The sequence below is a fragment of the Mustela erminea genome, chromosome 7 (genome assembly GCF_009829155.1).
Source record: "Mustela erminea isolate mMusErm1 chromosome 7, mMusErm1.Pri, whole genome shotgun sequence".
NCBI lineage: Eukaryota > Metazoa > Chordata > Mammalia > Carnivora > Mustelidae > Mustela > Mustela erminea.
Genome location: NC_045620.1, coordinates 122745917 through 122770527, shown reverse-complemented (window position 1 = coordinate 122770527; position 24611 = coordinate 122745917). Strand labels below are relative to the sequence as shown.

At 35.9% G+C, this 24611-nt stretch overlaps 1 protein-coding gene across 13 annotated transcripts in view; it reads left to right on the top strand.

Annotated features, from left to right (window-relative positions):
- NCOA1 (nuclear receptor coactivator 1) overlaps nucleotides 1–24611 on the top strand; it is a 237818-nt gene that overhangs the window by 117248 nt on the left and 95959 nt on the right. For 11 of the 13 annotated variants that reach the window (XM_032353140.1, XM_032353141.1, XM_032353142.1 and 8 more), the window contains one exon: nucleotides 15242–15396. The exons of 1 other annotated variant lie outside the window; for it this stretch is intronic. The gene's annotated coding sequence lies outside the window, so the exon portion shown is untranslated. Of the gene's footprint in view, nucleotides 1–15241; nucleotides 15397–18922; nucleotides 19014–24611 lie in introns of those variants that run through there. One more of the 13 variants, XM_032353149.1, reaches the window with a different exon arrangement.

Sequence of the window (24611 nt, the reverse complement as noted above, 5' to 3'; positions counted from 1 at the left end):
TTCATCTTGCTATAATAAACTGGTATTAAATTGGGATTTCTATTTTCATGGCTATTGCCAAGTTTTATATAGTTTGGTGTGTTTAGCATGTATGACAACTGTCATGATAAAGTTATTATTAACTGTCTGGGAATCTGGGAATATGGAAAGCAGTATGGGCATATTTTAATTCTTATTTGTGTGTTTATGTGTGTGCTTTAAAAATTTATTTATATATTTGAGAGAGAGGGAGCATGGGTGCGGGCATGGGGGAATGGGCAGAGGGAGAGAATCTTCAAGTAGACCCCTCGCTTAGCGGGGAGCACAGGTGAGGATCTGACTCGTGACCCATGAGATCATGGCCTGAGCTAAAACCAAGAGTTAGATGTTTAACTGACTGAGCCACCCATGCACCCCATGTGTGTTTTTAAAATGTTTTATATATTCACTGTCCCATATGTAAAACTTTTTGATTTTCTACAAAAGAGATGTTTAGGTAGGAATAATTTTTAAAAGAATGATTTGGGAGCACCTGGGTGGCTCAGGCAGTTGAGCATCAGACTCTTGATTTTGGCTCAGGTCATGATCTCAGGGTCCTGAGATGGAGCTCTTTGCTCAGCAGGGAGTCTGCTTATAGTTTTTTTTCCTCTCTCTCTCCCTATGTCCCTTCTCCCCTCTGCTTGCATTCTCTCTCTCTAAACTAAATAAATCTTAAAAAAAAAAAAATAAAAGAATGGTTCACACTAGGATTTCATTGAATGAGATATTTTAGCTTTGCTATAAAGAATGAGATTTGATCTATGACTTTAGTATATGCAAGACCTTTCCAGGCGTATCTATATGAGTTAGACGTATATGATGAAATTTAGGCTAATTGGGGAAAATATCTCTCTTGCAAGTGGAAAGAGATGATAACAGGATATTTGAAAAGCAATTCTATTTTGAATTCCTGATACTGTCTTTCATCTGGTTAACTAAGCTAGGAATTTTCCTTACCTCTTCTTTGCAGTATCCCAGCCCCTATCACTTCTATCCACTGTACTTTCCTCATTAGGCGAAAGGGGGTTGTGACTGTAACTCCCATATTCATGAGGTCCCTGAGGGTTTACTTACCCATTAACCCCATGCCTAGAATTTGACATTTGAAACATCCAGAAAATTGTAACAACGGTACTTCAGTTCTCATCGTTCCTGAGGTTTCCTTTGTCCCCTAACTATGTATCTGATATATTTAAAATCACTTTACTTTTCTGTTTTCCCTTTGAATAATTTAACTACCATAGCCCTGAACGTGGGTCCTGTCTGGATTCAGATTTTATTTTTTGGTATGTGTTCAGGCAAGTTTCTAAGCAGAGCTCATGAATTTGCATTCCCCATGGGCCCAATTTGTTACAGATCTCTGTATTTATTCATGTATCCTAGGAGGCTCTGTTAGGAATTAGCACACACCTTTGTCTCATTCCCCCAGACCTAATGTTTGACCTTACTCTGTTAGCTGACTATCAAGTTCGGTTCACAGAATGATAGGCATGTGGTAGTACTTGTGACACCTCTAATCCCCATGTATTTTGACCCATTAACTGTGTGAGAGGAAGGTGCTCAGCCATTTCTAGGAAGTCAGGCTGAATCAATTTATATGTAGGAGAAGGGGAGCCATATAGCAGTTGGACCTTTTAGTGCACATTATCCACACCTGCTAGTTACATAGCTAGTTAGTATACTAGAGTTTGACGTAAAGAAGACTTAATTTTCTTCCCTTCTGGGGAGGAGGTAGGGTAGCTAGAGTGGTAAAATTTCCTGAAGCCAGCCTTTCTAAGCCTCAGAACGATTGACATGTGGGTCATATAATTCTTTGTTGTGGGGTCTGATCTGTACATCATGGGATTTTCAGAAGCATCTCGGGGCTCTACCCACTAGATACCAGTAGCATTCCCTACTCCAAGTTGTGACAAGCAAAAATGTCTCCAAACGTTGCTAAATGTTCCCTGGAGGGAGCTGAAGGTCCCAGCTGAGAGTGGCTGCCCTACAATTAATGCACTTCTGATTATATGATGAAGACAAGTTCTTTGAAGGTGGATTGCTTTTTATGTACATTTTAATTATTTTGGTAATTCCAGAAAGGCAGTACCAATTTACATTCCTTTTTTTTTTTTTTTAAAGATTTTATTTATTTATTTGAGAGAGAAAGAGAGAGCAAGCATGAGAGGAGGGCAGGGAAAAGGAGAAGCAGGCTCCTCGCTGAGCAGGGAGCCTGATGTGGGGCTCCATCCCGGGACCCCAGACCATGACCCGAGTTGAAAGCAGGTGCTTAACCCACTGAGCCATCCAAGTCCTCACCAATTTACATTCCTAATAATGATGTGGGACATTGCATAATTCCCTAGACCCTCACTAATGCTGGATTTTGTCAGTCTTTTAGCTTTACCAGCCTAGTAGATGAGAAATTGCTTTTCCTTATTTTTAATTTAATCCAAACAGTTATTAATTAGGTTGGATATATTCTCATTTTTGTTGTCCAATTATATATCATCTAATGTGCATTACTTTTTTAATTCTTTGCCCATTTTTCTGGGATTAATTTAGTCCCTTGTGGGTTTATAAAATTATTTTCATTGTTAAGAATTTTTATGGTTTCTTGCTTAAATTTATAACTAGCTTTATGCACATATGTTTCTCAGTATTGAAGTTATTGAAATGTCATCCATAAGATACTCAATAGATTTTTAAATTAAATTCAGTGTAGAAGAACACTGGTATTTATCTAAGGAAAGAGAGAATGTGCGCACGTGTGTGTTCATGTGTGAATGAATGTGTGTGTGGGTGTTCCTGTATGTTTACATTGGTATTGAAGAAAAGAGGGCTACAGACTGAGGACATTTACCAAACATTGGGAAGATATTGGGAACTGAGGTCAATCAGGAGAGTGTAGTTTCTTATGATGTGCCTGAAAGCTCAAAAAGAATATTGACTTTAGGACGGACAGCAGGTTCACCTCAAATCTCCCTAACCAAATTCTGTAAGGTCAAATAAGTGATGATGGTTCAAAGGGTTAAAAGGAGTTAGAGGTGACGATTCAGAGAAGTGATATAGTAAGAAGGATATAGGAGGCTTGAACTTCAGAGTCTAAGTAACATGGGATTTGGGAAATCTAGATGTGGATTGGTGGGAGAGCCCATTTATATGGATTATCTATTGTACTTTATAATTTTTTCCATTTTTATTGGGAAATTTCTATTCTTTAGTATTCCTGGATATCATCTTATTTTCCTTTCCCATGCTGCAGGTGGCCATCTTTTTCTTTGAACACACCTTTGTCCTCTTCCTTAAGAACAGTAAAAGAGATAGTAAGTATATACCTAGAGCCCAAATTCTCAAAATAAGATCTGCAGATTCCTGGGGGTCTGCATTAGTCTGCTTAGGCTGCCATAATAGAATACCACAGACTTGGTGGCTTAAACAACACAACGTATTTTCTCAATATTCTGGGCACCGGAAGTTTAATATTAAAGTGCTGGTAGTGTTGGTTTCTGGTGAAACCTTCTTTCTGGTTTGCAAAGGACCACCTTTTCTCTGTGTCTTCCCATGGACTTTCCTCTGTGAGTATACTCCTAGTGTCTCTTCCTTTTCCCATAAGGACATTAATCCTGTTGGATTAAGTCCCCGTCCTTATGATGTTAATTAACCTTAATTATCACCTTAAAGGCTCTATCTCTACATACAGTCACACTGGAGGGCTTGGGTGTCAACATACAAATTTTAGGGAGACAAAATTCAATCCATAACAGGGTCCCAAGATCTTTTCATGGGGTCTACAACATCTAAAAAAAATTTTAAGATTTTGTTTATTTATCAGAGAGAGAGCGAGCGCACAAGCAGGGGGAGCAGCAGGAAGAGGGAGAAGCAGGTTTCCTGCTGAGCAAGTATCCTGATCCAAGATCCCATCCCAGGACCTTGGTATCATGACCTGAGCTGAAGGCAGATGCTTAACCAGCTGAGCCACCCAGTTGTCCCTACAACATCCAAATGGTTTTATGAATAATACTAAGATGTTACTTGCCTTTTCTAATGCATAGACATTTTCATTGAGGGTACAGAAATAATGGAAGGTAAATCTGGTAGCTTACCACAAATCAGGGCAGTGATTTATATAACTATAACTATATTTGTGATCTTTACCTTCTTCAGTGCTACATATTTGCAGTAAAGAAAAAAATAGGTTATTAAAGGGCTATTAAGTATTCTAAAATTTGCTTATTCTAATTTATAATACAATAAATACAATATTTATTGTATTATAAATTAGAATAAGCAAATTTTAGAATTTAGAATATAATTTATAATTTATAAATACAATATTTATTGTATTATAGCCTATATAAATAAAATCGATTGGATTATAACCTATATAAATTAAATCTCTTTTCAGTCCTCTATAATTTTTTTTTATTTCTTTTTCTTGTCTGATTGCTGTGACTAGGACTTCTAGGACTTATAGTACTAGGACTTCTAGTCACTATGGACTAGGTGACTAGGACTTCTAGTACTATGTTGAATAAAAGTGGTGAGAGAGGACATCTTTGTCTTGTTCCTTATCTTAGGGGAAAAGCTGTTGGGTTTTCAGCATTGAGTATGATGTTAGCTATCGGCTTTTCATAAATGGCCTATATTATGTTGAGGTATGTTTCCTCTAAACCTACCTTGTTGAGAGTTTTTATCATGAATGGATGTTGAACTTTGTCAAATGCTTTTCTGAATCTGTTGAGATGATCATGTGGTTTTTATCCTTTCTCTTGTTAATGTGTTGTATTGTGGTGAAATTTTTTTTAATGTATTGTTGAATTTGGTTTGGAGTCCTCAATAATTTTGAAAAATGTAAAGAGAGGTGACAATTCAGGGAAGTGACATAGTATATATATATATATATAGAGAGAGAGAGAGAGAGAGAGAGAGAGAGTGTATGGGGGGAGGAGCAGAGGGAGAGGAACAAGTAGACTCCTTGCCAAGCACAGAGCCCAACTCAGGGCTTGATCCTCTGACCCTGAGATTTTGACCTGAGCTGAAATCAAGGGCTGGAATGATTAACTGACTGAGCCACCCAGGTGCTGCAGAGCAGAGGTTCTTTGTGCTGAGTTTTTCACACATACTATGACATCATTCATTTCTGAAATCATTTTGGGATGAAGTTTTTATTGTGCGTGGTCTTGGCTCAGACATTACCCTCATATATAAACTGGCCTTAATCATTCTGTCTAATGTGTAAAAGTAGCTCCCCTAGTGACTACCTCAAATTACTCAGTTTTATTTACTGATCTTTTCCTCTCACTGGAGTGTGAGCTTTGAAGTGTGGGAACTTCATCTCTGGTTCACTGCCATACCCAAGCACCTGCTATAGTGCTTACCACACATTGAGCTCTTAAATATGAGAGGATTGAATCACTCTGCCTGTTACACAAGAAATGATGTGTACTGAGTAAAATAAATAATAAAAAGAAGATATTTTATAATCTGATTTTAAAATACCTTGTAATTATTACCTGTTTTGTTATTATCTGCCCCCCATACCTGAAGACACTGTGCATGTCACCTTATGGAAAGTGAAAGTTAAATATAACTGTAGATTAGCACACCTCATTATGCGATATGGAATCACTTATTAAAACCTCTAAGCACGTATGCAGGTCGTTTCTCTATTTTAAAAGGTAATCTGTAATTTAGAAATGTTACAAAAAGAAACAGAAATATCTAGATACAAGCATTTTTATCCATTAACTTTAGTATCTATTCTTTGCTACCCTTGAGAGGTACAGAGAGGTAGTAAGACTGTCTGTTGGTTGACCATGTGTGGAGTAAACTGAGCCTGTACATCGAAAAACGTGTAATGCAAACACTCATCTGATAAAGTATATGCCAATTTTAACTGTTACCTAAAGTGATCTAATCTGTATTTTGTAAAATACCATCTTAGTACAATGCCATCTTCTAACACATATAAAACCTGTATTGGGAATTAAAATCCTGTCTGAGCATCCCACCATAGTGTTTTGGAGATTTAGAACAGCTTAGTTTTGATAGTCCTCAACAGCTGCCTTCCGATTCAGTAAAGTTGCTCTTTAAGAAAGAACTAAACACTTGTAGTTTAGGTGTTACATTTCATTTTTAGCTCTTTGAATGTGGACTCTCTCCAACATCCTGGTGTTTTCTCTTGCCTTATAGCAAAAACAGAGAGATAAATTATATTGCAGAATGATGCCACAGAAATGGGCTTTCTCCAATTAGTAAAGACTAACCCAGCAGGTTTACGGCTTTCAGCTTTCTCTTCTCCATGTGTTTTCACTGTCATACCTGTGCCTAATCCCTTCTATTAACAACGCACCCCCATGCCAGTGATACTGCTCTTGGATTTGTTTAGAAGGATGTAATGTCCTTTGACCAGTTTAATGATCCACGTTCTCTTTAAGTTTTTAACTGTGTTACCATTGTTGAATTGGAATAGGTTCAGTAGTAACATAATTTAACCTTTTAAAATGTTGCGTACCTACTCTGTGCAAGTCGAAAAACATTCCTCTAGGAGCTTAAAGTCTAATGAGAGCAATAGGCAATAAGCACATAATCACACAAATAGGTAAATATAAATTTTGAAAAATGCTGCGAAGGAGAAGTAGAAAATACTATTAAAGTATAAGAAAGGGCTGATTTAGATTACTATGGTAAGAGTAGCAGAGTTTTAGCTGAAGCTTGAATAGTGAATAGGAATTGAGCAGGTGAAGAAAATAAGAGATTATTTGCAACAGAGAGTATTATTATAGTGAAGGTCGTGGAGGGGTGAAGAAAGACGGGAATAGGTAGGAGCTCAGGAAGGACCATTGCTGCAAAAACATAGCATCGTATGGGAAAAGTGGCTATGTCATGAGTTTGGGATCTTATTATAAGTGAGATAAAACCTCATGGCAGGGGTTTAAACAGAAATAGGATATCAGATTTGTATGTATGTGGATGATGACTTATTTTTGCAATAGGCTAGATGGGGCTTGGTGAATGAGTACAATATAGGAAGTGACAGTGGAAAAGTTTTTAAAGGTGATATCTGGGTTTCTGTGGTAGCATTCGGGTGAGTGTGAAGGTACCTTCTTTTTTTTTTTTTTTTTTTTTTTTCTTCTTTTTCTTTTTCTGGGTAGGGAATAGCCAAGGAACAGGAATATAGAGGAGTTTAGTTTGGAACTTCTAATAAATAGGCAGATACTTATAGGTGTGGAGCTTAAAATAGAGCATAAAAATAGTAGGAGCATTCTTTTGCAAATAACTTGTATCCAAAATAGAGGTGTTTATATGGCATCCAGAATTAGTAGTTTTGAAATCCAGTAGTCTGGGCTTTTCAGTGTTTATCCCTTTAATGTAAATGTAATAGAGAGTGTAAGAATCATTAATATTTTAGATTTAGTAGTTGATATGCAGGCAGTTAAACAGTTTCGGTTTTAAGGTTATAATCTGCCTTTTTTTTAAAAGAGGGGAACAAAAAATAGAAATCGTGACTCAACAAAGTACTTTGAATTGACAGTTTACTGTATTATTTAAATTCCATTTTATCTTTTTTTTTTTAAGATTATTTATTTATTTAATTGTCAGAGAGAGAGAGAGAGGGAGAGAGCACAAGCAGAGGGAGCAGCAGGCAGAGGGAGAAGTAGACTCCTTGCTGAGCAAAGGTCCTGATGCAGGACTTAGTCCTAGGACCCTGGGATCATGATCTGAGCTGAAGGCAGACACTCAACTGACTGAGCCACCCGAGTGTCCCTAAATTTCAAAACTTTGAATTTAAGCATCAGTATTTCCCTGGAAGCCAAATGAGAATTAAAAACAAAAAGCCATATGAAGGTACGTAAAATTTCCTGAATATATATTACTGAAACAAATAATTAAAGAAATGCATGATACCCAAGTATGAAAAAACCAAGGGAAAATGTGATGGCTGCCATCATTTATGAGATAAGTGGCTGCTAAGCAGAAGAGATATTAAACTTAGTTGACTTTGGTCTGTTAATCACTTTGCAGTGTTTACCATGTGCCAGGCATCATTTTTATTTACTCTCCTAACAACTTTGGAATAGGTACAAGTATTAGTCTGCTTTTTTAAACAGCAGGAAACTAAGGCATGTAGAGGTTAAGGTTAGAAAGTTAGTGATGATGGAGTTGAGCTCTGGAATCCATACTTGTAACCGTAATTCATTATGCCTCAGTTATAAGAAAGGAATGTGGTTGCCTATAGGCAGATATGGGTAGCTAAAGCTCAGTTAATTAATTTCACTGGTGTGAGGTTTTATTCTATTGGTATGCTAGAGTTTGCTAATCTGTTCTATTATTTATGAGCATTTGGGTTCTTACCATTTTTTACTTTCATAAATAATGCTGGCATGAACATCTTTCTTCATATGTCTTATCCACATACACAAAGAATTTCCTTGGGGTCAGTTTTCTTTAATGCTGGTCCGCTCAGAATTCTTGCCACGTACCAAGATTTATTTTTCAGCTGGAGTCCCCTTGGAGCTCATACTTTTACCATGGTTTCATATCTTTCCAACATAATATAATTTCTTCTACCAATACCCATGAATTTACCCAGATTTTTTAAGACCTCCGAAAATTGTATGAAGAGGTGATTTTTTTTCCTGGAGATTACCAGGTTTTCATAAAAGCAGTTTATAATCATAAGAGCAATGAAATCAGCCTTTTAAAAATCAAAGATTAAGAAGGAAAACAAGTAAATATTGCCATTCTATTAAAGAAAATAAACAATTTCATCTTTAAAATCTTTCTTTAGGCCTCCTCTCCATAGTGTTAATAAGAAAAAACAAATAGATGCTATAGAGAAGTTAAAAACAAACTTCATGTATATTTTAAAATTATTTTTTTAACAATATCACTGGTTGATTTCAAATTTTATTTAAATTATTTTTGCCTTTGATTTGGAGAGCATGACTCCTGCATGATAAGTAGGAGGAGGATTGGTAGCATCATTGTTTGTTCTGTGAAAACCTCATAGTCTCTCTTAAGGAAAAAAAAAACCCATTTTGCACAAAGTTTTAGGTGCCACCTTCTTTCTTAAGTTTTATTTGGGGTAGAATTAGTAAGAACAGAGAAGTCACTATGGAATCTCAACTCCATGTAAACCAAAGTAATTTCTGACCATCACTAGTATTAATGGCTTATTTATAATGACCCACTACAAGACGGCTGCAGAGCTAACCTAAGCCAGTCCCATCACACCCAGATTTTGGCTAACATTATCCCTTTCTTTCCTCATCAAAAAGCACATTGTAAAGAAGAAGAGTTAAAGTCCTGTTGTAATTATGATAACCTTGAATATGCACTAATTTGATTGAAGTAATGAATGTATAAACATTGTAGTTTTAAGTGTTACTAGTAACAGGTTACTTTATTCACACATATGGTATGTGGGCTGGGGGAGAGAATCTACTGCCCTTAGAGATTTGAAGGTTTCTTTTACTTCTTCATAGAGAAAAGGACAGTAGACCACAGCTCGTTTTGATACCCGTCTCATAAGGTGACAGTTGATAATTGAAGGTGTATTTTTTTCTGCTTTCCCAAAGTCAGAATCCATGGTATCAGCTAATGTGTATGAAGAGACATTCCCTTGATCTAAAATTGATCCTTTTTAAAACTTTCCTAACTAACTGTTTTGTAGACCTTACTGCCTGTTCGTAGTTCTCTTTCTGTCATATCGTTCATTATGTTGTTGAGCAATTTCAATAGCTGGTTGGTTCTTGAGAGTGTCAAGATGGTGGATTTTTAAATTGTCAGAAAGATTAAGGGGTAAATAACATACATGAAGCAAAACTTTAAAAAGATAATGAAATAACAGGAAGATTGAAAATAAATAAAATATTACCAATAATAACATAGTATTTGATTCCAGGTAAAGGTGGTACGTTGAGCACACAGTTAATATTATTCCCTCCCCAAACGACAGTTAAGTTAAACAACAAAAATATAGTTAATAAGGATTGTTCAGTCATAAATCCAGAGATGTGGGAGAATTGGAGAAATATAGGGCAAAATTTTCAAGGCTGGAGAACAGCTAGAGGAGTGGTAACAATCTTGTTAAACCTAGGAAAGCTGAGTTTTACAAGGAGAAAACTAAGGACTAATGGAATTTGTACGGTGAATCCCCAAAGGGCTCAGGCAGTGGTAGTATTGTGTAACTTTGAAGTGGAAGGTGAGGGGCGCCTGGAGGGCTCAGTCGTTAAGCATCTCCCTTTAGCTCAGGGCATGATCCCAGGGTTCTGGGATGGAGCCCAACATTGGGCTCTTTGCTCCACTGGAAGCCTACTTCTCCCTCTCCCAGTCCCTCTGCTTGTATTCCCTCTCTCGTTGTCTCTCTCTCTGTCAGATAAATAAAATCTTTTTAAAAAAGTGGAAGGTGAAAAAGGATAAGGAACTAAAATAAGGAGGATTGTTTAAAAGATGTTTAAGAAATAGTTAAATGAGGGCACCTCGGTGGCTCAGTCAGTTGGGCATCCTACTCTTGATTTCAGTCAGGTCATGATGTCAGGGTCATGAGATCGAGCCCCATGTCGGGCTCTGCACGTGGAGCCTGCTTGAGATTCTCTCCCTCTCCCCTGACCCCTCCTCCCCCTAAAAAAAGAAGAAGAAATATCTAGATGCCTGGATCTTCTACCCTCTTTGCCACTGTTCTAATGAACTGCTTCTGTCTTGGCAGGTGGGCCATTGAAGTATATTTTCTGGATGAAAACAGGACAGGGGTGCCTGGGTGGCTCAGTGGGTTAAAGCCCCTGCCTTCAGCTCGGGTCATGATCCCAGGGTCAGAGGATCGAGCCCTACATCAGGTTCTCTGCTCAGCATGGAGCCTGCTTCCTCCTCTCTCTGCCTGCCTCTCCACCTACTTGTAATCTCTGTCTGTCAAATAAATTAAAAAAAAAGTAAGAGGACAGCTGGGCTACTAGACAACAGGCATGTTGAAGGTGGAGGAGGATTAAGTGAGCATTGGCATTTTAAAGCCCCTGCCCTCTTCTCCATCACTGGCTTCCCATACTGAGGTCTTTATCCTCCAGGCAGGAAGCAGGAAGAATCTTCTGCAAAGAATATGACTAGCCCATTAATAAAAAACTAAAGGCAGAAAGAACCGTACATAAATATTGTACTGTATTTGGTCAGTTTGTTTCTTATAGGGGTGTAAATTAACAGTTCTGAAACTACTTTATATGTGTACAGGTGTTGAACAAATAAGTAAGTAAGTGGTAGAGAAGGGGAACCAGGCTTCTGACAGCACTAGCTGTACTCTAACAAAGAGCCTGCCCGGGTTGCCCTGTAGTGAAGGTCATAGTCAATAGCCCCACATAGTTAATTAGAGCTTTAAAGAAACTTTTTATCTCCTAAATATGAAGCATCTCAGGAAAGCACCTACTATGAATAACAGAAACCAAAATAAATAACTCAAAAATCAAAACAACTTGCTGAAAACAGACTATACAACTGAGACAATATTATGTATATGTATATACATACACACACACACATCCAGCCATATATAGATAAATATACACATACATACACACACACACATACATATATACATATACCATATGTGTGTATAAAATATCTTCAGCAAGATGGGATGCTACATCTGTAAAGCAAGAATAGGATATTTTAAAAAGAACATTCAGAAAACAAAGAATTCTTATAAATTAAGAATTTGTAGCAGAAAAAACTCAATAGCAGTATTGGACAGTGAATTGTGGAAAAATGTTTAGAAAGTAGAGTAAAAAGGCAAAGAAATGATAAGCAGAAGATTGAGGAAAATAAAAACATGAATCTAGGAGGGTCAACTTACCAGTGTTAGGAGTTCCAAAAAGAGAGAAGGATAAATGAAGGGAAAGAAAAATAAATTAGTATAAATCAAGAAAATTCCCCAGAACTAAAAGTGCCTCTTGGGTGCCCAGCATAAGGGAAGAAAAGAGACCAAATACTAGTTCAAATAATAGGATATCCACATAGCTAAGATGCTCAGTCTCCGTAATAGTCAAGAAAATTCAAGTTGAAGGGAAATCCCATTTTCATCCATTAGACTGTTGAAAAAATAAAGTCTGATGATATCATGTGTTGGAAGGAATGTGGGGGAAATGGTTCTTATCCATTGCTAATGGGAGTATGAAATAACCATTTTGGCAAGCAGTTTGACACATGGTGAGTAGAGTGGGAGATACGTAGCTTCTGTAACTCAGAAATACACTTCCGGGTATTGCCATTAGAAATTCTTGCACTTGTGCATATGAAAATATGAACAAGAAGCCATGTACAAGAACACTCATTGAGGTTTTATTTGTAAAAATAAAAATGTACAGACCACTTAAATACAGGAATGGCTAAGACCAGGTATATTCACATATATGTATGAATGAAACCCACATGCATGCACACTTCAGCGAGGATAGAGCCCCAAAACATAATGCATGAAATGAACAAAATGCAGAATTTATGTGTAGTATATACAGTTTAAATGCATATATTTTAAAACCCAGAACTTTAGTTTATACTGTTTATGGATACACATACACAGATATATTCAGAAAGAGATGTACCAAATTCACGATGATGGTTTTTCTATCAAAGGGAGGGGGAATGAGCAGATTGGGCTCTGTGTCAGTATGGGGACCTCCGATTTATTGGTAGTGCTTCATTTCCTAAGAAAGAAAAAATATAAAAAGTGTTTACTGTTTTAATCTGAGGGTAAACCCATAGATACTTATTTGTTCTATTTCTCTACATATTCTTAATTTCTGGCTCTGTACCTCTTCCTAACTCCAAAATAACGAAGGAAGACAGTTTAATAGATTTCCTTTTTACTCTTTCTATGTGGTAGGTGCACGATAGGGGCTCTTCTTTCCGCTGGCTTCCTCATTTGGTCTTTAAATCAGATGGAATTTAAGAAATTAAATTAATAATTAAATTAAAGATATTGAGGTGCTGCATTAACCAGAACTTGTTCCAGAATCCAGCACTGGAAGCAGATAATGAAGATAGAAAGGCCTTATGCAGGAGGGGAGAAATGGAACCAATGATTCAAAGTCTTCAGGCATGTTCAGTAATCATGGCGGTCTAGTAGGAATTTGTACTATCCATTTCAGATCTCCTACTCTGGATTCCTTGGGATCAGGGGAGGGGTGGTGAGGAAAGACTTAAAATGCTGAGCTGTTGATAGCACAGATAATTACATAGCAATCACTGGCATATAGAATATTTGAATCACTATATTGTACACCTGAAACTAATATAAGACTATGTTAAATATACTGGAATTAAAATTCAATTAAATGAAAAAAATCATTGGATTAAAATCACATTTTATTTTTTAATTATAAAAAACTTATTTCTTTGAGAGAGAGAACATGTGGGGAGGGGCAGAGGGTGAGAGAGAAACTGACTCCCTGCAGCCCCACCAGGGGCTGGATCCTAGGACCCTGAGATCATGAATCATGGAGCCTGAGCTAAAGGTAGCCCCTTAACTGATTGAGGCCCCCTTGTCCCCCAAGGAGAGATACATTTTAAGAGAGCTCACTGATTTCCCAGTACAAATTAAACATCAGATTATCAGAACTGTCCTTTTTCTCAGTATTTCTTCATATTCCTCTTGTCTTCCTATGTTCTCTGTGTCAGCTATCTCCTGGTTCCATATTTCTTACTACTTACTGTGTACATACCTTTTTGGAAGATGGATTTAGCGGTGCTTTTCGATCTTCATGCAGTTTCTAAATGACTGTGCTCAGCCTCCCCCTTAGCATTGCTTTCACCTTGCCTCTCATATGGTTGACCATGAATCCATCAGGACCCTAAATCATTAGCAGGATCCATCTGGCTTCAGTTACTGCTTGGTTTTGAAGAAGTACCCATAAAAACTCTCGGTTTTATAGAAGAGAGTGGCATTCTGTGGCAGAGATTCTACCTGCGGGATGAAGTATGCAAGTGATTATGGGGGTTGCTCTTCCTTGGTAGCCAAATAATGACAGAACCTAGATTTATGGATGACTAGATGAACAGTGCCATCTTTGCACTAGTCAGTTGCTATTTACCAATTCCGATACAGATTTGCTTAGGAAAAATTCAAAGATAAAGTGCTTCACAAATGAAAGAACACACAAAATAGTATCAGGAGGATTGAAATGAATTGTTTCAAGAAATTATTTACTACAAATGCAAATATACTGGACATATAAAGTGAGAAAACTTCAAATAGACTGTAAATTGGGCTAATCTAACTGTAAGTCCTTTAATAGTTTTAACTGTAAGTCAGTATGAAAAACTAGTTCATTTCTTTGAGTTTTTGAATTGTGGATTTAAATCAAGAGGAGAAAAATCTTGAAAAATAAGAAAATCAAGAAAATATAAAAATCTTGAAAATATAAATTAACTTAGTTTATAGAGAGACTAGAAGGGGTAAGCACTTTTGGATCTAGGTAATGAGATCACCCAGTTTTCTAGTATTAAACATTTTATTTTAACTTGGAATTCAGCATTGGGGGAAATCATGAGTTGGAGAAAACGTGTTTTTATATAAAAAGAAAAAGTCCAAAACAAGCATTTAAAAAAAAAAAAAACTATTACAAATGTAAAACAGGAGAAAAATAGATTTGTATTTATTGATAGTATAATGTACTAGATATACATAAAGTAAGCCACTGATTTTATTTTTGAATATATGAATTTGGGGGGAGAATTGAATCTTGGTGAACCCATGGAAATAGTTAATCCCCCTTTTTTTTTAAGATTTTATTTATTTATTTGACAGACAGATCACAAGTAGGCAGAGAGGCAGGCAGAGAGAGGGAGAAGCAGTCTACCTACTGAGCAGAGAGCCTGATTCGGGGCTCATCCCAGGGCCCTGGAATCATGACCTGAGCCGAAGGCGGAGGCCCTAGCCCACTGAGCCACCCAGGCACACCTGCCATAAAAAATTTTTAAAAGACACATAAATGGCTCTTTCAGAAGATGAAGGGCAGAATGTAATTATGTATTACCTAAGTAGCAGTCTTAAATAGGAATACGGATCTAATCACCTCAGGACTTCACCTGTAAAATCATATCTTAGTCCATTGTCTGTTGGAAGTGTTTTTCCGTATGGTATTAAAAGTTGTAATTTTTTTTTCTTCATGCAGCATTTCTGACCTTTGTCATTTCTTAGAGAATAAAGTGGTAATCTTATATTCCTTCTGCTTTTATTTTTTTCTCCTTTTAGTTGTTTGCATAATTGGCCTTAAATGAGGTGAGAGTGAAGAAACTAGAACCATCTCTGGAAACCTCGCTACCCCATCCCCTGGAAGCTACCCTCCGGAGTACTAGATTTGACCATATCTGTTTTGAGGACTCATTATGAACAAAGAAGTCTCCCAGGTGGGAATTGTAGCTCTGTTTTTAAAGAACTTTGTCTCTACAAAAAATATGGAGAGAAAATGATTACCTGCTGACTCTTTTTGTTAATGGAAATAATGTTTGATTTGAGAGTTTCAAGGTAATTATAAAACATGTGCTGACATTCCTAAAGGGAAATGTTAGAGAAGTTCTAGATTACATTTTATGAACCACTTTAATGCATGCTGAAATGAATATAGGGCTCATATCAATATTTTACGAGACCCTCATTATTGAATTAAAAATGGCAAGCAGAAAAACTATACTGAACTATCCCTCAATTTGATCTGTATATATCTAACATGTATGCAGTCAATAAATCTATATTTGGTGCCCCCCCTTTTTTTTAATATTTGGGCATTTTTTATCTAGTTATTTTCTAAGAGTTTGTGAGCTGAGGGAATAGTATTTGTGAATCCATGAACATGATGAACATGCAGCAAGCCAGGACAGTAGGTAAAAAGCTGAAGATAAATCAGAAACTGATAAATCAGTTAAGTGGAAGACTTCCAGCAGGAAGTTTTTTAAATTAGTAGGTTATACAATATACAGATAAAAGTTATAAATTTTAAATGTAGAACTCTTGAATTCCCATGTACCAAACATATTTGTTAAACAGGTTAAGAAGTAGAATATCAGCACCCCAGAAAGCCCTCTCATCCCTGCCCCAGCAGCACACCCACCCACTCACTTTAAAGGACAAGGCTGTCACCATCGAGAGGTAGCTGTCAACTTGAAGAGTGGGGTTTAACAATCATAGAAGTTAAAGGCAGTTAAATTTAGTTGGCTGACAAGCAACACCTATGTTTGGAATAAACAGTGAATTTGGGAGATGAAAGCAAGACTATTTGTAGGCAGAGAGCTTTAAAGCAGGGACTGGAGGTGCAAAATGATTTGAGGAGATATGCATTTTATCCTGCTACTTCTCACGTTAAAATCCCATTGGTTTCTAGAACACACTCCTGATTTCTGGCCTTTATAAACTGGTGATATTTATTAACTTACATTTTCTGTTGTTTGAAATCAGACTTGATTCTCAATAAAGAAAGAGAGGTGAATTAATAAAGCGTTTTGAATATTAAAAAGCCATTTTGCAGAGTAGGGTGTAGTAGGGTGTATTATAATTCAGAGAAATTTTAATCACATAGGAGAGCCCTCTCTTATTTAAGAGTTTTCAGGAGGAGAATGTTAGTACCATGACTTTATGAAAGAGAAAGAGAAAGAAAACAGAATGATCTAATGATTGATCTCTAGTGTGGGTGTCTTTTCCTGTAACTCATTGTTCATTGAGTGACTGAGAAAATCTTTTTTCTTCATATCACAATGAAAACTTTGGTCGTTTCTGTTTCCCCTTAATGTTTATCAAAAACAATTTTACAACTGTTACATAGTTGAAAGCTTGGTATGCCCTGTATGTCCATTGCCCACTTCACCAGTTGTAAACTTTTTGTTACATTTACTTTATCTCTCTGTGTATTTACTGTTATTTTTGCTTCCCCTCTCCCACCACCACTATGATGACCATGAATCATTTGAGAACAAGTTGTAGACATTTATATCTTCCATTCTTAAGTATTCAGTGTGTTTCTCCTACTTAATCGCAACATAATAATGAAATTCAGGAAACAACATTTTCATTATTGTTGTTATTTCATTTATATTTATATTCCTATTAGAATTTTATCAGTCATCTGATCCACAATCACACACTGTGAGTTGTTACAGCTATTTGGTTTCTTAACGTGGAATTCGCTATCAGCTTTTCTTTGTCTTCTATAAAACTGACATTTTGGAAGAGTACAGGTCAGCTGTTTGGTACAGTAGTACTCATTTTGAGCTTGATATCTCTTTTCATCTATGTTCCTTTCTAAAGAGACTATAATGTGGGACTTTGGAGAGTCATGGATTTGTTAACTGAGAACTTGTCTGGTAGAACAAAGCCTGTAAAGATTTTTTTCAGGAGAAAGTCTGTTAAAACATGGTAAGAGTCCAGAATCCCAAAAGGGTGATTCCTAAAGATGATTTGGGTGTTATTGAAAAGAATTTTATGTATGTATGTTTGTATACATATCTTAAAATCCAGCAATATTTATTAATTTTTGGACAAAAAACAGGGTTTGTAATGGCAAAATTTTTTATCTTAACGAAATAGCGCATTTACATTTTAAAGTGGATTACATCTTACAGGAAATAATTGTTTTATATTGTAATGGCAAGAGAAGTCAGGATTAAATACATGATCAATTTTATTTATTTCTGTGTGATGTTTGGACTAAGAATTGAGAAGACTCTGTTTGTGTGTTTGAGATTCTTGTAAATACCACCCAGGTTTCTCGAAGTGGCATAATTTAATGTCAGCTTTTCTGGGAAAACAAATGAAGAAGCAAGCATTCTAGTGTAGAAGCAAAAGCAAAAGTTGGGAATCTATCGTTAGCTTTTCTGCTTATCAGTTATGTGACTGTAGTTTAATTGTATAAGTTAAAGCATAGCCAGAATCTGGAATCAACTACCCACGAATGATTTTTACCTCTGCCACTTGACAAAATTGAGCAGATTAAATAATGTTTCTGAGCCTGTGTTACCTCATTTCTAAAATGTATTATAGTATTACCTCTCATATTTTATGAGTGAATGAATTAGTAAGGTTTGATTGGCATGTAGTAAATCCTACGTGTTGGTCATCTCATTTTCATCATTATCATTGTCAGACAGTAGTTTCTTTATCAATAAGATAAAACTGTTGAACTCAGTCCACGATTCTGTAAATAGAAATAATAATTATACTTCATAGAGCAGTTGGAGGAATAGATGAGTTAATACATATAAAATACATAAACACTCTCTATATATTATTAAATTGTCATAGCCTTTAAATGCATGTTAATAGGCCTCCTTTTTTGTGAACGTTTTTATTATTTTGTTCCTTTCAAATTCTTTGTTACTGACTTTATACTGTGCAAGTGAAAACAGGCAAGATAGGCATTTCATATATTCTTAAGTGGCCTATATAGTTAAAAAGTTAAGCAGTGCACTAGATGGCAATTGCTAGGGTCCCTCTGATTCTGAAAGCTTGTATTATTTTCCATTGCTTCTGAAATATAGGCTTCATTTTCATAGTTGTTATTCTGTTGAGAACACTGGAAAGTGAAATTTGAATTTCACTTGTGTAGAGTTCTTCCTTCATTGAACATTGCACTGGAAGGAATATAGTTAGTTCGGTTAGTATGATCATTGAGGAAATGTTAATGCTATTTAACCAGCTAGTCACCTGAAATGCTTGGGGATTTTTTTTTTCCATTTCCCAGTGGGTATTAAGGTTTTTGCCAAAAATAAGTGAATCAAGTGAGATGACTTAAACTTTAAGCTAGGCTTTAAAAAGTACATATTCTTCTATAAATTTGGGCAGTGAAAATTATATGTACATTTATATTGTGATTTTCTTCATGTTCCTTCTGTTCTAGTTGGGGGATGACCCTGAAATTAACTGGAGGTTTACCTGACTTGATCATTTTCTAGTGCCCTCAGAATATGATTCCATTGTTTTGCCAAGTAATTGATATGCAGCTCTATTACTTTGGTACTTCTGCTACCTTATAACTGTAAGGATCAAATTTTAGTATATTTATTTTTCTTTGATTGGTTTATATATGTACATTTAACCATACTGTATTCTGAAATTAGTTTCTGAAATATTTGAGGAAAATTGAACAACTTCTTATCGGGGCTTAATCGTTTATTTTAGATACTGGAATATTTTTTGAAGATTTACTTATTTATTTTAGAGAGAGAGAGCAGGGTGCACATGCATGCTAGCACGGGAAGGGGCAAAGGGAGAGGGAGAGAAGCAGATTCCCCACTGAGCACAAGGCGTGATACAGGGCTTGATCTCAAGACCCTGAGATCATGACCTGAGCCAAAACAAAGAGTCAGATGCTTAACTGACTGAGCCACGAAGGTCCCCCTCGATACTGGAATAATTTTATGTAGTAAATGTGATTTTGGTTTTGGATAATCATCTGTGAATTATCTGTGTCTAATGCTGATATTCATTCTCTTCTGGCGACAGCTTCTAGCTGATTTTGTGCTCATTAGTATTCGAATCTGAAAGAGGGTGGAATTGATGGGAAGAGAGAGACAATGAAATTTTTATCACTTAGTTTTGTCTCTCTAATCACCATTTTCTTTTTTTAAGGCTGTTACTTCTTTGCTAAACTATTATAAACTTTTCTGCTGTGCACATGCAAGTAAATAACACTTTGTTGTTTACACAGTTAAAGAGAGCTATGGTCAGGAAGACTGATTTTAATCTCTTTTTTATACTTATTTTAAGAAATACCAACACATTTTCCATAAGTTAGAGTGATATAGAACTAATTTTTTGGAAGACATGTACAGTGTATCTACAATTACCCAATGTTGTACAATAACCGGGAATCATCTAGTACCATGGATTTGGTAAAATTTCACAAGGAAATGTTGAGGCTTGTTTCTGACCAGTTGTCTTAATAAGATAGCATTCCACAAATTTGTATTTCATATGCTGACTGTCTATCCTTAGGCACAAATTCATACAACAGGAGTATTTTAGCAAGGTGAATGCATATATGTTTATTTTCTTAATCTTGAAAAATTAAATTTTAAATAAAGTCATTGTGAGGAATTTAAAATATTAGGTTTTAAAACTAATTTGATTTTTCTCTTTTTCCTATATTTTTGTTAATATAAAACAAAAAATAAACTTTTATAGCTTTTCCAAACTTACTCTTTCCATTTAGAAAAAAAAATACAAAGAAAGAAAGCATTCTCTTAATCTGTAGGATGGACTTTTAATGGTAAACATAAAATGTATTAAATGCAGTTTTTCAAACATTACATAGTTTTAGAATTTAAGTTATCAAGTCCTTGATAATGTCTTTATTATTAACATAATATCAATAAGATTTTGCACAGGATTTTCTTTTAAGAAAAATCTGATGTTTTATAGAATCAATTAGAATTGAGATAAAAATGATGTCTTTATTTTTAAGAATTCATTGCTTTGATCCATTTATTTCCCTTTGTTTTTTATTCCTGGCCATAAGAGTTCAGCTACTGTGGAATACTATGCAGCCATCAAAAGAAATGAAGGCTTGCCATTTGCAACAATGTGGATAGAACTAGAGGGTATCATGCTAAGTGAAATAAATTAATCAGAGAAAGACAATTATCATATGATCTGACTGACACAAGGAATTTGAGAGGCTGGGCTAGGGTCATAGGGAATAGGGCGGGAAAAAATGAAATAAGATGGGATCAGGAGGGAGACAAACCATAAGAGACTGTTAATCTCACGAAACAAACTAAGGATTGCAGGGTGGTGGTTGGGGGTAGGATTAGGGTGGCTGGGTTATGGACATTAGGGAAGGTATGTGCTATGGTGAGTGCTATGAAAAGCCCGATGATTCACATACCAGTACCTCTGGTGCAAATAGTACATTATGTATTTTTTTTTTTAAAAAGTTCAGATACTGGCAGGCCACTTATGGCAGAGATTATGGCAGGAGTTCTTCTCTGGGCCAGGGAGAGAGCCATCATCTGAGTTCTGGTCTCTGGCTTTGTGGATTCAGAGAGACTTTTTGTTTCCAGGCATTTAAGGAAATCTTTGTTTAGGCATTAGCTTCAAAATATCTGTTTTTTTTTTTTTTTAACAAAAAATTAGGAATCATTCAGAGAAACAGGAAAGTAAGGCATATACAGAGGAAAAATAGCAATTAATAGAAACTGTCTTTAAGGAAGTCTAGGAATTGCTCTTACTCCAGTAAGAAAAAGTAGATAAATTGGATTTCATCAAAATTAAAGACTTTGTTCATAAAACAAAATGTTTACAAATCATGTATCTGGTAGAGGTGAGGTACCCTAATATAAAGAACTCTCATAGGGTGTCAGGATGGCCGAGTGGTCTAAGGCGCCAGAATCACAATGAACTCTCATGACTCAAAAATAAAAAGACAAATAATTTTAAAATGGGCAAAGTGACATTCTCCAAAATGGCCAATAAGCACATGAAAAAGCACATTAGGGAAATAAATGCAAATCAAAACTGTAATGAGATACCACTTCACAACACCTAGCATGGCCAGAGTTAAGATAAAATTACAAAACACAAAATAACAAATTTCGTGAGGATGTGGAGAAATTGGAACAATTGTACATTGCTGGTAAAAAATTAAGGTGGTATAGCCACTGTGGAAGACAGTTAGGCAGTTCCTCCAAAAGCTAAAGAGAGTTACAGTATGATGCAGTAGTTCCAGTCCAAGAATACTAAGAGAGTTGAAGACATTGATGCATATAAATGTTCATGGAATCATTATTGATTAATAGCCCCTGAAATGGAAAAACCTAATGTCCATCAACTGATGAATAAACAAAATGTGGATATTTGAAAAATGGAAAATTACTCAACCATCCCCAAAGTCCCCACACTTTATCACATGAGAAAGATTTCAATTGACAAGGGATTAAAACGACAAGAAAACTGAAAACTTCTTTTAGAGAACCTTAGGTGTCTGAGAATGCTAGTCTGAGAAATATTTCTATATGGCAGCTGCTCAGTGCAGGAGCTTTGTTTATCATGATTTTCCTATGTGATTCTTTTCTTACAGCTGTCAGCTTGGAGAGGTTTAGCTCGCAGAATGCCCCCTCATCATGTCTATGCTGTTTTGTGCTAATTGCCTGCTAAGCATTTTAATGTGTAAGAGTTGTTTACTAACATATTGTTACTTACTTTTCAAATTGTATGGTTCTCAGCTAAGTCTAGGGGATGAGTGACAAATGTCTTATGTTCTAGAAATTTATAATTCAACTGAAATATAAAACACTGACCTATTTCTTCAGCTCCACCTGTTTGGTTTTGTCTGGTCTATTTGAGATAGATGTGGTTTCTAATTCCTAAAACGGTTCTCTGCAGATTGCTTGAGGTTGTTTGGGTACAACTTAGCAAGTCTTCAAATCAACAGGGAACTTTTACTCAGAAACCTTACCTTTTTTTAAAAGGTGATACGCAAATTGGTTTCCTGAAACCCACATTTCTTTTCTTAATGAACCTTATTTAAGTACCCTTACTGCCAAACGTAAAGCCATTCCACAAATAGAAGAGCTGTAATAGTTCTTACTCATCAGAGGTTTTGCATTCCACTATCTGTATATTGTGTTTTGTAAATAGAAAGCAGTTAATACCAGAATCATATCATCAGCACATTGTTGGTGACTCTCTCATAGCTTCTTATTGTTGGCTCTTCTTTTGGTAGGCCAGCCTGTTTGGTTGCTGTTGAATTATTGTCTAATGTCTCCTTGGCCTCAGAATCTCAGATAAATGTAGGAGATATCAATCTCTAGCCAGTAGTCTGAAGGGTGCACGGTCTGGGGAATCTTGTTTTAAGTCTAGCTCAGAATTATCCAGTCTGTGAGACTGTATTAGTTGTGTTTACAGTTGTATGACTGTAACGTGACTTCATGTCTCTACAGTACTATGGAATATTGTGGGGGATTCCCCCCAAATAGTAGATTTTTACCTTTTCAAAATTAGAAGAGATATTCTCCAATTTCTAGATCAAGAAGACAGGTTTTGGGGTTTTTTTTTCCCCCATTAAAAACAGGGTAACAAGGATTTCAAGCAAGCATAGTTTCTCAGTTATAGGAAAGAATTCCAAAGCTTTATGAAAGATTCCAGAAAATAGTTAACTATAAAATATCTTAAATATCCTTTAAACTTTCAAATGTCATATTACTTAAGGAGCTTTATCACTTTTAATTCATCGCCTATTTTAGCTTTTACATCTTTTAGACATTATGTTGGATACTGGATATATAATAAAAAGATCTAATAACTGTCTTTGAGTTCATAATCTAGAAGGGGAGACACACAGGAGAATTATAATTTATAGCATAGTGTAATAAGAAATGTATGGCCCTTTGAATTTTGAGAGCTAGTAGAATTTCAGATGGGTATAACCTAATGTCTTTGGAGGCAAAAAAGATGGGCAGATACGAAAGTAAGTAGTCCCTGAGCAGGAGGTGTAGGGAGTTAGCTGTTTCCTTTCTTTCAGTTGAGCAAACTCTAAAGTCTTCTCTTTCATTTTCTTCCCCTCTTCATTTTCTGTCTACTTCTATTGAAAAGTTTAGAGTTAATGTTCCTTCACTATTATAAAATTTGTTGCAGAATTTCATTTTTTCTATTAATACATTTAAAAATATTGCACTTTATTTCTATGTGAATATAAAATGAAGTGGCTTCTTCTGTGATATTTGGTTAACCTCATTTATGCTTCTATGAATACATTACTTAGATGATTATTGTTATTTTGGGTTTGGGTTTCAGAATAGATGCTAAAAACATGCTAGATCTTTTGACATCTTTTATGTTGTGCTGGTAGTTGTTACAAGGCTTGCATATTTGCCTTTGCATTGAGGCTGTCCACCTTAAACTGTAATTATTTTCCTTTTCATGGGTCCTTTCTCTCTCCCCACCACAGGAGATTTAACAAGTATTTTTTATGATGACATCAATTGACAATGCAGCTCATCTCATTTATTTATCATTAATGGAAGTCTGGATCTTAAAAGTCCAGCATATTTTATACATGTTGAGTTTGAGGTGACAGTGAGCTATTCCAATGAAAAAGGCCATTTAGCAATTGGAAACTTAAATACCGAATTACTGAGATGAGAAAGATTGTACTTCCCCTTCATAGCAGGAGTCTTAGAATGAAAATTAGGTCTTGTCATTCCTCTGTTCTTTACCTTCCACTGATTGCCTAATTCAGTCAGAAAAAAGCTCAAGTCTTTAAAATGGTTTTTTCTGGCCTTACACAGTGTAGCCTCCTGTGATCTTTCAGAGCTTATCACCGTCCTCACTCCCCGGTTTTGGCTACACTAATCTTTCATGTTTCTCAAAAAGCATAGTTATGCGCTGGCCTTGAGGCCTTAAAGCTCGTCCCTCTGCCTCACCTCCTTCAAGTCTTTGCTTATGTTCTCACCTTCTCAGTGAGACCTTTTCTAACTACTTAAAATTCTATTTAAAATTCTACTTAAAATTGCTATCCCTTCCCTTCCACACAGTCTCTATTTTCACCTGGTCTTTCTCTTCAACACTTATCACCTTCTAATAACTCCATAACTTACTTTTAAATTTTATGTATTGTCTCTCTCCCTTGCAATAG